This window comes from Lissotriton helveticus, chromosome 2_1 (genome assembly GCF_964261635.1).
Source record: "Lissotriton helveticus chromosome 2_1, aLisHel1.1, whole genome shotgun sequence".
Classification (NCBI taxonomy): Eukaryota; Metazoa; Chordata; class Amphibia; order Caudata; family Salamandridae; genus Lissotriton; species Lissotriton helveticus.
The window spans coordinates 795,192,056-795,207,102 of NC_136059.1; positions in this window are offsets into that span (position 1 = coordinate 795,192,056).

The window sequence follows — 15,047 nt, forward strand, 5'->3', positions numbered from 1 at the left end:
AAATCCACTGGAGCACATATATTGAGACCTAGCAAAGGCACATCGGGCTAACAGTCCCTACAATTTTGCCAAGTTTTGTGCAAATCCATTCAGCCGTTCGGGCTAAAAGTGAGGCCAACCGCCCTATGGAAATTAACATTGGAAAAACACGTTTTGGGACCCCCCTTTTTTCTCGGCCCCCCCTTGACGAACCCCCCCCAAATTTTCAGGGGCTGCTCAGAAACAAAATGTTCCATTTTCCTGAAAATTTCAGCCAATTCCGCCCACAAACGCCAAAGTTATTAGACATAGAATTTTCAAAAATCCCATAGAGAAAAAATCCTAACTATATATACCTACTGGCGACCGCCAGTAGGTAATATATATATATATATATATATATATATATATATATATATATATATATATATATATATATATATATATATCTCACACCAAGGTTGCCCCAAAGAAGACGCCACACTCGGAGGGGTATCTGCACAAGCACCGCAGGTAGCAGCAATCACAGCCCATCAGCACGCGCCATTAGGTGCCAAACGCGTTTCGAGCTTTAACTTCGCTCTTCATCAGTGGCAAACAAGGAGGCTCAAGGTTTTTAGTTGGGACACCATATTTATTTAAATTTCACAAGACCCGCCCATGTGGGCGTAGGCAGCGTAGCATCATGGTTAATGTAGTCCATGCTTGTTAATGCCAAAGTTCTTGTAGTCCCACTACTGACCCAAGTGGGTTCCAAAGCCCCCAAAACATAATGCATCCTAAGTAGGTAAGTATTTAAAATGTTCACATGGATGGCCGCATGGCGACGGAGACTGCGTTGTTGCCAATATTTACCGGCGGCAATGGCCCCCTTCGATCTTGGTGATGCTAGTAACATCTTGCATCACAGAACCGCCGGTCCGGCAGCAGGGCATCTTCGCGGCTGGACAGGCCGCTCAATTTCTCACACCAAGGTTGCCCCAAAGAAGACGCCACACTCGGATATATATATATATCTCAAACGAAATCCCAAAGTATCCCAGCCACAGCAGCGCAACACCAGGGCACAGACTCCAGAAGCAGGGATGTAGATAAATTCTTTTATTTACACATCAAGGTCCAATTGACACGTTTTGGCCGACAGACATGCGGCCTTGATCACACACTGTGCTGCTAGTGAATGGGTGCAATACATACAGGTATCAGTAGTAGTGTGTTTTCTATGTCAACCACATGAATAGGCATTTTTACTACAGCTGGTGAGCTTTTACAGGAGCTCAGCTTTACTACTGGCAGTAAGTCAGCGAGTACTTTACATTATTCAACTTGGCTCCACAGACATAATGAACAGATAATATGAACAGATCATAATATGTTCACATGTTAGTGCATATTTAAAAATATATTAAACCATAGGAGTGGTTACAAACATGACTGTATATGTTCCCATGCGGCGGCAAAGATAATTGTACAAGATGAAAGAAGGAACGTTGTAACGATTTGCCCGCGCAAATACAGGCTTGACTGACCGTCAGGTGACTTCCAATAGAATTTTGGAAATGTGGAATGGAGCAAGTCTGACACTGGCTGTGAGTAAATGAAACAATAAACAAGCTCAAATGATTATTGGGATATGAGGTTCGTTGGCTCGGGAGCGGAGCGTGTATATGTAAAGAATGCCAGCATGCACGCTGAGGTGTTTGCTGTATGCAGCAGTTTAAAAAGGCAGTGAGATCTACTACTCTGATAAAGTGCCTAAATAAACAAAGTGAAAGTTACAGGGAGTGACTCAGGGATTGTGAAGCAAGAAGTGAGTGTTGAGTGAACATTGAATTGTGACATCAGTACCTAAAATACAATTGTATGTTCACATGTGCTGTCTATACAGTGCACATAAATAATGTCGAAAATAAGAAGTTCAGAACAACTACCAACAGAGAGATTGACTGAACATGCTAGTCACAAAATGAGCTCAGATAACAAACAATGAGACCATACAAGCTTAATTGCACAAATGTGGATAATATATATACAAAGAACAAACAATGAATAACAGTAAATGAATAAAAGTTGGCTCAGGCTGGGTACCAATGTGTCTACAAACAGGTTTAGAGTATATGTGTTACTGTTAATAACATGCAAATATTGCTTAGATAAGTATCTCATAAATTATGGAACAAACTGAGGAAAATAACTAAACAGGATGGTATAGATGGTATAGAACAATATGTAAATTCTCGCTAGTGTCGAGGCCTGAGGGTGTCTTGGTGTTAAATTCCAGGATGTGTTTGCTTTCAAGTTGGCGCAGTAATTTCTCACTATTCCCTCCTCTCCTCAGTGTGGGTATGCAGTCAATTACAGAGTATTGGAGGTAATAAAGATCGTTATTATGAACCTCCTTAAAGTGCATTGCTACAGGATATGATGGATCATTATTCGCTATAGCTCTAAGGTTTTGTAGAATGTGTAAGTGCACCTGTAGCTTGACTACCTATGTAGTGCAGACCGTATTTGCATTCGAGCAGATATGCTGCAAACTCTGTTCTGCATGTTAGATGGTGTTTGATGTTGAGGGGTTCTTTTCTGAAGGCAGAATCCAACTGTGTCATGTTCCTGCCGAATTTACACGCCCTGCAGCTATTGCATTTAAAAAAGCCCTTCATGTCAGATAACCAATTGGCTTTGGTGATGATTTCAGGACTATTCTTCACTAGAGCATCATGCATGGAAAATGCGCGTCTGTATGAGGTGTCAGGACGCTGTGCCACTATGGGGCTCAAAGTTGGGTCGGAATTAATGATTCTCCAATGTTGTTGATAACAGACCTAATTGCACATTCCTCTGTGTTGTTCGTGATTATGAGCCTAGTGCTGACTGTGCGTCCATGTGCTGCTAACTCACTAATGGTGGTGTTGGTATCTGGTATGGGCTTGCCTGTGAGGAGTTCATCTCTTGGTATGGCATTGGCCCTGTCAGTGGCTTCCTTGATGTTACCTGTATAGTATCCTCGTGCCCTGAACCTATGAAAGGCTTCATTTTGACATTTCTTTAAGTCCTCATCTGAACTACAGATTCTACATAGGTGAAGCATTTCACCATAGGGGATGCTTGCTATTAAATGCCTCGAGTGAAAGCTAGAGGCATGAAGGGTCGAATTGCCTGCAGTTGGCTTCCTATGTAGTTTTGAGTGTAGTTCCCCATTACAGATATATAGCATGACATCAAGGAACTCAATTGAGGTGTTACTAATGTTGGCATTAAATTCCAGATTAAGATGGTTAGTGTTGATCTCTATGATGAAGGCCCTCGCGCTATCAGTGTTGCCCTGCTTGTATACAATGAGGTGATGGCAGGAGACATCAACAAATAATCCTTGCACCATGGGATATCTTTGATGTTCAGAAGAAAGTCACTGGTTTCTTTTAAATATGTGGGTAAGCTGGTGACCAGGCCCTGCAGAAAAAAGTCTACATATTTAGATATGTTCTCGCACATGTCTTTTCTGGCCGAAATGATAGGAAAGACAGGAATTGGATTGGAGTTTTTGTGCACCTTAGGCAGAAAATATAGGATTGGGAGCACTGGTGAGTCTGTATTTAGAAATGCTTGTCCATCTTTGCTGAGTATTCCTTGTGATCTGAAAGTATTCAGGTGCTTTCTGAGTTCCTTGTTACTGGTGGCCACCTCCTTGTGGCTGATGTTTTGTACCATTTAGAGTCAGTCAAATGTCTATCTGCTTCCTCGAGGTATAGTTGACGTGGCCAGAGCACGGTGTTGCCCCCTTTGTCTGCTTTATTGATGATGACCTCATTTCCTTTTGTGATTTGGTCATCAGAACTTGATATTCCTTGTTGAGCTGATTACTCCTGGCTGTCTTCGTACTTTTCTCAGGTGCAGTGCTTTGAGTTTGTCTATGATGACATCACTAAAGATATCAATGGTGTTTCTTTCCATTACTGGTGTTATGGTGGAATGTGGCTTGAATGGGCTGGATACCCTGATGGAACTCACAATGCCTTCTTCATGCAAGATCTGCTAGGTGTACGTGGGCCCATTGGAAGACTCCAATTCAAAGAGAGAGCGGATCGTAGGAATATCTGAGACTGTGAGACTGGCCCCAGCTGTGGGTGTAGTACCTGGTGTGGATTGAGTGTCACTATTATCATGTCTAAGTTTAAAGAAATTGATCAATTCAAGTGTTCTAATAAATTTGAAAAGATGGATGCAGTTGTTACTGTAATCAAAGCTGCTTTCCCGGCAGAAAGTAAGACCAAGGAAGAGAAGTTGTTTGTCTGCCTCGGAGAGATTGATGATAGTTTTTGTGTCAGCGTTTATTTGCGTCTCCAATTTCCTCTTCTCCTGTTGCCTGGTTTGGGCTTTTCTGAGTTTCCTACTCTTGCATCTCTGGCGATTGCGTCGGCGCTTTGATTCTTTGGAAAGCAAGGCCTCAGTGTTAGCCTCCAATCGAATACATAAAATCCAGTCTTTGTGCAAGGCTGAGATTTGCACCAGTGGCTTTGGTTCTGGCTCTCCGGCCTCCACCATCCTCGGAATCCATTCCACTCTCGACTGCCAAGCTGAGATCGTACATTGAGGCAGCGTCTGCTCCTCCAGTTGTGGGGAAAAGTGTTTGTGATTGTTGGATAGGCTTGTTCATTCTTTGTTTTCTGATTGTATCGTATTTCCTAGCAAAGGTGAAGATTTGGCTGCATTCATAGTCTGTTTTGTCATATACATATATATGAATATGTATATATATACATATTCACTGAAAAAACCATAGGTTTCAGGACTTATATAGTTAGGAATTAGCATTTAAAAAACCTTTGAAATTCACTCAAAAAACTATAAGTTTTAGGGGTGTTATAGTTAGCTGGACATTTCACTTATACAAAACCATTGAAATTGCTCCTATATAGTTAGTTGTACTAACTATATTTCGCGCACCCGCAATCCACTGCTGATGATGTCACATATTAGATCATTCATGACATGGTCAGTGACATCACTGATGACATCTCAAATGACATCACTGATGACATCATCCAGTGAATGTGGTTTGCTTCGTTATTTAAATATGCATTATATATATATAGCAATTTGCATTGAAGAATGAGTGGATATATATAAATAAATATTTGGATGGAGGATTTAGTAGCAGTGTAATTGACTGTTTACTTGACCAATTTATAATGTCTCACTAAATATAGTGGATAGTGACTAAACTGTGAATATCTGTATCACTCTGTCAGTTGTTCTGTAAACTGATTCTACAGTTGGTTACTAGCTATGTGAAAGTCTATATTAGTTATTGATTAGTTAACTGAGTATTTGTATGGGAGTGTGAAGGTGTGTGTAGTTCGGTGGGGGGGGGAGTGTGACTGTCCAAAGATGTGTGAATAGTTGATTCAGTAGATATATGAAGTTAAAACTACATGTTCTAACAGTTTGGGTGAGTGAATCTCTTTATGGGTGTGGTGATGAGCAAATATATTTCTCAATGGTACATGTGCAACAAACTAGAAAAATAAAAGGCAGTGTATGTGTCAGTTGTTGTATATAAATGAGTATACATAAGACTCAATGATTGTGTGAGTGACTGTGTGGATAACTGTATACTTGTAATAATGATTTCATAATTCACTAAGTATGACTTTCTATCTAAATGAATAGATGAAGTGGTGTTTGTATAAGTGTTTTAATAAGTAAATATGTAAGTATGATCCATTGTTTGCATAAGTGAGTAGGATGACTTCATATGTGAATAGGATGTGTGCTGTTGTTTAATGTCGATATAGGTGTATAAGTATTTTTGATAGTGTTCCATTGTTCATTGACAGCATGTATGAGTGAATCTACAGGTAAGTGATTAGATGTGTGTATACATCTATGAATCACTGAGTGGATTTTTAGATACTTGTATTGCTGTGACAATGGATTCAAATATGATACTCTGTATTTTACAAAGAGTGATGAAAAATTTTAATAGTGTATGAAAAGGTGTATGTGATTGTCACGTGGATGATGTCATCAGTGATGTCATCAGTGATGACATTTGGGATGTCATCAGTGATTTTTTTTGTTGAAATTTGCACCTGGACTCAAAGCGAATCATCTGCCGGCGTGGCGTCAACATTCGGCCACGGGCAGCCATGCGCGCAACATTTCTGTGTACAAACTTGTGAAGAGTGATATTTTTCCATTAAACAGTACAAATCATTCAGATATGTCGTCAGACTGGGGTCATGTAAACGCGCTCCGTAAGGGAGAAAGGAGAGTACTAGTGGGTACGTGAGTTCCCGCCTTATTGGCATAGGATCGGGGTCTGTACAGTTCGTATAGCAGTATTACCAGGTAACAGGAGGGACACAACTGTGGGAGGGAGCAGGGAGGCGTTGGCAAGAGCATGGTAAAGGCAAACAGGTGTCGGGTGTCGGGAGGCACGGGAAAAAATATGGGTTCCCTCAGTATGCACTCACGGCAAGGTAGAGCGATCAGTGAGTGGGGGCATTCCGTGTTTGTGGGTAGTGAGGTGGTTGATGTGGGGGCGGGGCATTGATCTGGGATTCTGGGCCCACTCGAGTGGAGGGGGTGTGGGGCGTAGGCGGATCTTCTGTGTGTAAGGACTGCCGGAAGTTATGCAGGAGCATTGCCCATTCCATAGAGATGGGATGTTTACGCGCGCCTCTGGCTTCCTCCTCCCTAAGGGCATCCTCCTCCGCCGCCGCCCACTTACAGACCGCCCCCGTCCAAGCTGCTATGGGGGGACCTTCCGGGGATCGCCAATGCATGGCTATGGTTCTGTTTGCCAGCAGGAGCGCCAAGGACACAAAGCGCCTGTGTACTGGTACTTGTTTAGGAACATGAAATATGCCCAGTGCACTGGATTCCCAGGAGGCTAGTGATGTGAGGCCTGTGAGATCTGCTAGTGTGTCGTGTACCATTTTCCATAGGGAGTGGAGGTCGGGGCAGCTCCAAAACATGTGGCGAAAATCCACATCGGGGGATCAACATCTGGGGCATAGGAATTGTGTTGATGGGTAAAACCTTTGTAAACGCGCCGGGGTGAGGTATGCCCTGTGTAGTATATAGTATTGAATGTTTTTGAATCGAGCATTCCTGGAGACGCGTTTCGGGGCCTCGAGCGCCCTGGTCCACTCTGAGTCGTGGAATGCGTGACCGATGTCTTCCTCCCATGTGGCTCGTAGGGCCGTCAGGGGGGCGTGCGAGAGTTCCCGGATCGATTTATACAGCCAGGTGACCAGGTGACGTCCCACTCCCATGTGTAGGATAGTGTGTATTTACTGGATGCGTGGCTGGTTCACCTGCCCCGAGATTATGATAGGGGCGGAATCCCTCGAGTAGCTGTCGATGTCTGAGAAATTGACCTGAGGGAAGCTCGTACTCTACGACCAGCCGATCGATCGGTTTCAGCTGTCCCTCCTCGAAAAGCGCCTCCATATCCGTGATGGCACAGTGCGTCCATTCAGCAAGCATTGGTGCCAAGAAATAGGAGTCCCGTCTGGGGCAGCCCACCAACGGTAGTAATGGGGAGTATGGGGTTCTATCGGGGGCCATCCGGTGGATCTGCATCATACATCGGCGTGCTATCGCGACTTGAAGGGGGTATGTGCGTCGGGGTTTGGTGCCCGGGAGGGGAAGACGGGTGAGTTCCGGGGTTGTGACTCTGCCAGTCGGGGTAAAAGTCTCCTGAGTGTAGCGGTCCGCCGTCCAATACGACAGCCATTGGAGCTGCGCCGCCAGGAAGTAGGACTCGAAGGAAGGAGCTCCGAGCCCGCCTTGTGTCGTGGGGAGTTGGAGGGTCTTCAGGGCCACTCTGTGTCGGCTCGCGCCCCAGATAAGGGTACCTAGGAGAGAGTCGAGGTCCCGGAAGAAGGATCTGGGTGGCACCACCGGCAGGTTCGTGAAGTGGTAGAGAAGTCAGGGAAGCATCACCATTTTGGCCAGGGCTATCCGCCCTATCGGGGCCAGTGGGAGCTTGTTCCAGAAGGCAAGTCGGGCGTAGGTTAGCGAGTACTTTACGGTGATTACCGTCGAAGATGTCTGCCGGAGAGTGGTACAGGCGGACACCGAGGTATCGGGGAGCTTCTGCGGACCAAGAGAGTCTGTGGGTTCCCAACCCAACGTCACGGGGGGGTAAGCGCGGGTGGAAGGGATAGATCATGGACATGTCCCACTTCACCCGGAGTCCCGAGGCGTCTGCGAACTCAGCCAGTGCCACTCCTATAGGGGTTAGGTCCGCCTCGATGTCCCGGACGTATATAAGGAGGTCATCTGCGTACATGGAGACGCAATGTATATCGTCCGCGAGTGTGATGCCCCAATTTGTTCCCTCCCGGCGCAATCTGACTGCCAGTGGTTCGACGGCCAGGGCAAATAGAAGAGGTGATAGGGGGCACCCCTGTCTTGTGCCTCAGCGGACCTCAAATGCAGAGGATATGTGCTTCCCGATCGGACTCGCGTTGTAAGATCGGTGTATAGGAGGCGAGTGTATGCCATGAGTGTCGGGCCAACGTTGAGACGACGCAGGACCGAAAAGAGGTACGGCCAGGTGAGAGTGTCAAACGCCTTTTTCAAATCCATAATAAGGCAAGCGGCGCGGGGGAATCTGTCCCGAACCTGGTCCTGAACATGGAAGATGCGGTGGATGTTCTGTGAGGTATTCCTACCTGGCATGAACCCACATTGGTCAGGGTGGACCAGAGGGCGTATGACCTGGGTGTACCTGTCTGCCAGGATCTTCCCGAGGATCTTACAGTCTGCCGACAGGAGCGTGATAGGACGGTACGATCCCATGTGTAGCGGGTCCCTGTGGGGTTTGGAGAAGGCCACAATCACGGATTCCCGCAGTGACCGGGGGAGCACTCCTAAATGGAGGGCTGCCGCGAACATCCAAGCCAATCGGGGAGCCAACAGGGTGGAAAACGTTGAGTAGTATTCTAGCGGGAAGCCGTCAAGCCCCGGGGCTTTGTTCCGGGACAGGGCACGTAGTGCTTGGGTGATATCCGAGGATGTTATTTTAGTGTCAAGCGTACGCTTGTCAGCATCCGATATTGTGGACATTGTCAGCGGATCGAGGATGCGGTCCACGAATGATGAAGTGTACCGGGTCGGGGCCTCGTATACCTTTGCGTAGTAGTGTTGGAACGCCAGGAGGATCTCAGCTTGAGATCGCACTAGTGCACCTTCCGAATTGATAAGATCCGTAATTGGTTTGATCTCGGTGTCCTGCCTCGCCATCCAGGCGAGCATCGCTCCTGTTTTGTCCCGATCTTTGTGGACTCTGGAGGCATAGGCCCGGAAATTATATTTCCGAAGATCAGCGCAGGCAGCTTGGTATACCGACTTTGCCTCAGCCGTGAGCGCGGCGTGTTCCTCTGATTCGTCGAGTTGTTTAGTGAGTGTAGCTAGGCGCTGTTCCGAGGTTAGAAGTGTCTGTTCTAATGTGCGGCGAACCCCCGCAATTTGTTTGATGCATTCCCCCCATTCCACTACTTTAAATGCGTCCCATTCCACTAACGCCGATGATGCCGAGTCCGCATTGTGCAAGAAGTAGTCGTGTATGCTGGTTTTGTGTGTGTCCCTGAAAACCTGATCCGATAAGCAGTCCCTAGGGAGGCGCCAAGTGGGGACTGGTGGGTGGGAGGGGCGCCAGATCATGCGCAGAATGTGGGCATCATGATCCAAGAGGATCCGTCCTAGGTAGTCCGCAGATGTTACCTTTGGGAGAAGTGGTGCAGAACATAAGAACCTGTCCAGACGGACCCGAAGGTTGTGGGGAATCAAGTGAAATGAGTAAATACGGGCCAGTGGATGTAAGTGTCGCCACGCATCAGTGAGCGCCCAGTGTGTGGTCCAAGCTCTGAAGAGTTCCGCTTGCCGGGGGATTGGGGAGTGTGCGGGAGGAGGGTGTGATCGATCAAGAGCGGGATCCAACGTGCAATTGTAATCCCCTCCCAAGATCCATGGGATCGCAGTGAACTGGGCTAAGACTCCCGTGAGGTGGTCCCAGAATTTATCTTGCTCAGTGTTAGGGGCGTAGATGCTGCCGAGGAGGACCCCTTGTCCGTCTAAGATTCCCTCTAGTAGTGCGTATCTGCCCTCCCTGTCAACCACCCGTCTGAGCGTCTGAAAAGGGGTGCCTGGCCTAACCCAAATTAAGGCGCCGCGCGCGAATGATGAGTATGTCGTGGCGCAAAAGGTCCCTCGCCATTTGGCCTGTAGTCGGCCCAGTTCGATAGTGTTGGTATGTGTCTCCTGTAACAGTGCAATTCTAGCTGACATATGTTTAATGTATGAGTAAACGGAGTAGCGCTTGCTGGGTGTGTGGAGGCCCCGTACATTCAGTGTGAGGACGTTAACGTCCGACCTTGGAATCGCCATTACTTAGATATCGTGCCTGTGGATGGGGCTCCCGTGCAGATCGCGAGGACAGTGAGGTCAAGTGCTTCGCGTGTGTTCCTGCGCGCCATGCTTCCATATGCGCGGGGAAGGGTCTAACAGGGACAACAACAGGTAGAACCAAGGGTGGGTAACAGTCCCAATACCGGGGATATATCACCGGGGGTGGCATATCCAAACTAGTGTCCCACTAGGGGAAAAATATAACAGAATTCTGCGGGGGTGGCAGCATGTGTTACTGCCGGGCTTGTTTGCGGATCGGGCTTTTGTAGGAGAGATGTCTATCGCGCGCGTGCGTATACAGTTAACTGGTTATGCATCTTTGGTGCATAGACATCGCATAGCATAGCGCAGCAAACAGCCAAGAAAAGAGGATACAGCAATTGTCTTTCGGCTCATCATGGAGAGGCGCCAGGTTGTCCGGCCGGGATAGTGTCCGTTGTATGCACTGCTAGGAGGGGGGAGGAGATCGGGCCAAATCCCGACATTGACCATCACTGTCCCGGTCCTTCCCAGGGGTGAACAGGTGCGGTTGGCTTTCCAGGTCCGGCGCCTGGGGAGATGTGTGCAGTTCAGTCACCGCTCTCAAGGCGTCGCGTCTCTCCTGCATGATTTGCGTGAGGTCGGGTGAGCCCGAGGGAGAGGACGCTGGACTCTTGGGGGGGCCTGTCTGGGTGCGGTTCGTACCCCGTCTTCTGGATCGTCGTGGGTCATTATTGTGCTTCCGCTGGGGTCCAGGCTTAGGGATCAGCGGACAGTGGAACTCCGCCCAATCCCGGGCCTCCTCCGCCGTGGTGAAAAATATGGCCTTCCCTTTGTGCAGTACTTTGAGGCGGGCTGGGAATAATAGGGAGTACTGGAGATCATTTGCGCGGAGGCGTCTTTTAACCTCCAGATAGGTAGAGCGCTGCTGCTGAACCTCTCGGGCATAATCCGGGAACACCATGACCTGTTGGTCCTCCACTTGCAGGGGGCCCGCTATCCGGGCCGCGCGGAGCACCGCATCGCGGTCTCGGTAGTGCAGGAACTTAGCCAGCATAGGGCGAGGAGGGAGACCTCACTTGGGCTTCCGGGTGGGGACCCTGTGGGCTCTTTCGATAGAGAAGAATGCTGAGCGCTCCGACTCGGGGGTAAACGATCTGGTCCACGAGTCCATATCGGTCAGAGGATCCGATTTTTCAATCCCCTCCGGCAGTCCCAGGACGCGGATGTTGCATCGCCTCAAACGTCCCTCCAAATCAACCGTGCGCTCCTCGAGGGCCTCCACCCGTCGCAGGACCTCCTTCATGTCTGCTTCCTGCGTTTTCACCGCGGGCTGAAGCGTGGCCACGATCCGCTCTCCCTCCTTCACTCTGTCCGTCAGCTTGCGATGGTCGTCGCGGATCAGGTTGATGTCCGTCGTCAAGACGCCTAATCGTTCCTCCATTGAGAGTCGAGATAGTTCAATAGCTGCTAATACCTGGTCCAATTTCGCCGATAATGTGGGGTCCGTATGTGGCGTGTTTGCTTGTGTCCAGGTTCTCGCGTGCGGCATTTGCTCGATGGCCGTTTCAGGGACAGCAGTCGCCTGCGAGCCCCTCGGTTTCCCCATTGGTCTGAGGGGGGAGGACGCCGCGTCGTCGTGAAGTCGTAGAGCAGCGGGTCGTCAACCACCGGTTCATTGGGGCTGGTGACAACCCAGTGGGGGGTCGGGTATTAAGTCTTAGTTAGAGCCGAGGTGTTTCTGGGTCTGTCGCGGGGCGCCCCAGGTTCGGAGCGCACCGAGGGTCAGCTATCGCTGGTGGTTTCGGTGGTGAGGCGGGGGGGTGTCCACAATCACGTATCAGCAGGAGGCTCCCTCCCACTGTACAGGCACTCCGGGAGCGGGGGCTTCCCGCCGTCCCCAACGTGGCAGAATGTGGGTGGCCGGATGTTCGCCCCTCCTCCCTCGGCACAGGAAACAGTTTATGTGCCAGTCGTTGGGGCAGGGGGCCAAGCGGTAGGATCCTGAGGGGCTGGGGCAGCAGTAGATTGTTCTTGTTGTGGCGTGCTACCGCGGTAGCCCCGGAGGTAAGCTGCCGTGCCTAGGAGGAGGCTTGTGCCAAACTCGGCGTCCGGGACTTCGTGGGCGCCATGTTAGGGTCAGGCAACCCGATCCGCAAGGCCGCTTGTGGTGTCCGGTATGTCTTGGTCCCGCTGCCCCTTCGTCCAGGGAGCGAGGCGACGGGTGTCCCCCGGGAGGCCTCAGAGGGGGTCAGAGGCCGTTGGGGTGTTGGCGTTGGGGACCCCAGGGGGGGAGCAGACTCACCACCCGTAGGAAACGTCGTGGTCACCGGGAAGTCTTGACGTTGCGTCGGTGGTGTGTCCGCCGGCGCCTCTCAGTCCTCGCCGGCCGGGGCAGTCGCCGGGTCAGATGTCCGATCGGGCAGGAGCGCTGGCGGGGTGTAGCTCCGGAGCAGTGGCCGCCATCTTGCGCGCCGATGTGCATCTGTTGGGGTGAGCTCGGTGCTGGGTACGTTTCCGCGGACTGGCCACGCCGCCCGGTCAGGATCTCCGCGGCCACCGACTAGTTCCACTTTCTGGGTCTCCGGTCCAGGTACAAGGGCTCAGTGACGCCAGCTTCCGAGGGTCAAAGCCGCGGTCGCCATTTTGCGGCTCGGCGCACCGCTCCGGCAGAAAATGACCTAGCCTTCAGGTGCCGCACTCCGGCAACGTCCACGGCTCATCCAGGAAGTGCCCCCAGATGTGTGTGCACTTCGGGTGACTTTTCTGTTGGCTGAGGCACCCGGCGATCTCAGGAAATGGGCAAGATTCTAGCCCGATTGCGGAGCCTCAGCAAAGCACAGCCGCCATCGTGGCTTGCTAAGCCACGCCCACCGGGATGTCATCAGTGATGTCACTGACCATGTCATGAATGATCTAATATGTGACATCATCAGCAGTGGATTGTGGGTGCGCAAAATATAGTTAGTACTACTAACTATATAGGAGCAATTTCAATGGTTTTGTATGAGTGAAATGTCCAACTAACTATAACACCCCTAAAACTTATAGTTTTTTGCGTGAATTTCAAAGGTTTTTTAAAAGCTAATTCCTAACTATATAAGTCCTGAAACCTATGTTTTTTTCAGTGAATTTCAAAGGTTTTTTAAATGCTAATTCCTAACTATATAAGGCCTGAAACCTATGGTTTTTTCAGTGAATGTGCAAGGTTTTTTAAATGCTAATTCCTAACTATAAAAGGCCTGAAACCTATGTTTTTTTCATTGAATTTCGAAGGTTTTTTAAATGACAATTTTTAAATGTATTAATTGTTATTTTTTTTTATACTGATTTACTACATTTTTGCAGGCCGGTGTTCCGAGGGCATGCCCCCTTTTTACAACGTTCTGCAGCGCGACCCCTGGCGCGTTTGCAGAGGAGGAACTAATTCCCCTTGCATACTGGGGGTCCGTGGGGGGCAACTAGCCCACCAGGAGCCTCCAGTATGTAAATGTAAATGTAAATGTAAATGGTTTTAAGCTTGTAAAGCGCACTGCTACCCGTCCATAGGTCTCCTGGCGCTGTATAACTCTGGGGAACCCGTCCTGGCTTTCCCTGTGGGATGGTCCCTTGCTGGGAGTCCCCAAGGTGGAGCCAGGCATCCCTGGAATTGGTGGGGCCGTTGTGGAGATTAGGCAAGCTAATGCCCAGAGTTGCCGAGTGCAACCCCTGATTAGAGTAAGCACCGAAGCGAGAATTATCGAGTCCGCTGACCAAGGTCCACGACCCTGCCGCGTTGGGAATTGAACCCAGGTCCCGGGCCGACTTCTGCTCTCGGACCTGCCGCCTCTAACCAGTGAGCCACACTACTCCACTATAAGCCAGGGAGCTGCATTACAGAGCGGTGTAATGAGGCCACACCCTTTTTTACACCTCGCAACGCAGCCCCCGGGCGTGTTTGCAGAGGGGGAACTAATTGCCCTTGCATACTGCGGGTCCCTGGGGGCAAACTAGCCCACCTGCAACCTGCAGTATGCGCCAGGGGCTGCATTGCAGAGAGGTGTAATGAGGCCACACCCTTTTTTACACCTCTCTGCAGCGCAACCCCTGGCGTGTTTGCAGAATAGGAACTAATTCCCCTTGCATACTGGGGGTCCCTGGGGGCCAAGTAGCCCACCAGGAGCCTCCAGTATGCGCCAAGGGGCTGCGTTGCTTTGCCCCGGGGGCGGCGGTCCCTGGGGCAGTGTGGGGGGGATTGTGGACCCCCACACTTCTTTATCACTATGCCACTGTGATTTGGTCCCCCCGGGGGGTAATTTTTAAAAAAACAGACCAGGTTTAAAAAAAAAATGTGGGCCTTTTTTGTCCTTGTGGGACCACCTGGGCAGGCCTAGGGGGTCAGGGTGTATCTACACTGCCCCCTTTTTGTGTTCTTCACGTTTGTTTTTCTGATTTCATGTGCCTCGGTCTATCTACACGCACACACATATACACATATATATATGCATATATATGCATTTATATATATGTATGTGTATATATATATATATATACACATACATATATAAACATATATAATCTGCATATCTATATAAATACAAATATAAATGCATGCATACATATACATATATGCATACATATGCATGTTATTTATATGAAAGTTTGAAAAACACTATTAAAAGCAA